The following is a 1,234-nucleotide window of genomic DNA, read 5'->3' on the forward strand; positions in this document are numbered from 1 at the left end:
CCTTCCGCTGTTTCGCCATGCCGCCGCTCCGTCCCCATTGACTATAATGGGGACAGGGGGCACTCCGGCGCAGTATGGCAGTTCGCAGTTAGAGGCCGCCGGACAAAAAAGTCGGACATGCAGGACTTAGTCCGGCGGCCTTTCGCCGCGCACTGCCGTACTGCGCCGGAGCGCCGCCCTCTTCCGCATTATAGTCAATGGGGACGGAGCGGCGGCACAGCGAAACAGCGGAAGGACGGATCCGACAGGGTGACAAAAATAGTGTACAAATTGCACACTAGTTATTTTCCTGAGTGATGAATGTGGGGACTATTTTATTATCAGCCAGTGTTATTGTAATACTGTTATCAACTTAGCACATACAGTTTTCCCTGTGCATTCACTTGATTGTAGTGCTGCCACTGTGGGTAACAATGCACAGGTACACCACACATAACAGCTCCTGACTACTGAGTCCTCCTGCCCGACGTCCGCTTCTCTTGAATCTGTTTACTATAAGTATAATCACTAATCCTCCTGACTCACTCAATGTACCAAGTTAAGTACCAAGAGCCGACTGAGCCAGCAAGTGAACTGATTCAATAGCATCCACGCATGCGCATTGCACACCATCTTCAGATCACTTGCAAGTCAACTCAGCAGTCAGTGACTGACCAATTAGTTCATTTGAATGAGCTGATCCAAATTAACCTATTTATCTGAAATACATAAACTTCCTATCACTACTCTAGTATTCATTGGGAATAGCAGCATTTATCTTCTATTAACCATAGAATAAAACCAACCACTCAGCTTGTGATCTCTCCCTCCACCTTCTCCATGACAGAGAAGGAGAACGATCATCAATAGCAATCAGCAGCTGCAATGAAGCAGGACTGAGAGCTCTCTTCACGCTCAGGAGAGATCACTACAGCTCCTCCTCATGGTTGGTGAGCTCAGACACTTTAGAGCACATTTCCGAGTACAAAAACTATAGAAATGATCCCTGAAAGTATAGTCTTAACCTGCTACCTGCTGCAATGACAGCCCCGGGGATAGGTCCCTGCCTGTAACATTAGGGAGACCTCACAGTCAGCCCTGTAGTCACTGATGCGCTGTGGACGGGGAGAAGCAGCGCTCCACTGGAAATACAAGCTGGAAAACCTAATACCCACAATGCAACTGCTCTCCTATCTCAATTAGCATATGTGAGTTCAGGCAGCCAATAGGAAACAAGCTCGGCTCTGTTGCCCCA

General features: G+C 48.2%; 1 non-coding gene across 1 annotated transcript; it reads right to left on the reverse strand.

Annotated features, from left to right (window-relative positions):
- Positions 1 to 783: 783 nt before the first annotated feature.
- LOC122933480 lies at positions 784 to 1,001 on the reverse strand. Its single transcript, XR_006388443.1, has one exon. It is a non-coding gene; the product is annotated as a small nucleolar RNA U3 (small nucleolar RNA).
- Between the last annotated feature and the right edge of the window lie 233 nt (positions 1,002 to 1,234).

This window comes from Bufo gargarizans, chromosome 3 (assembly GCF_014858855.1).
Source record: "Bufo gargarizans isolate SCDJY-AF-19 chromosome 3, ASM1485885v1, whole genome shotgun sequence".
NCBI lineage: Eukaryota > Metazoa > Chordata > Amphibia > Anura > Bufonidae > Bufo > Bufo gargarizans.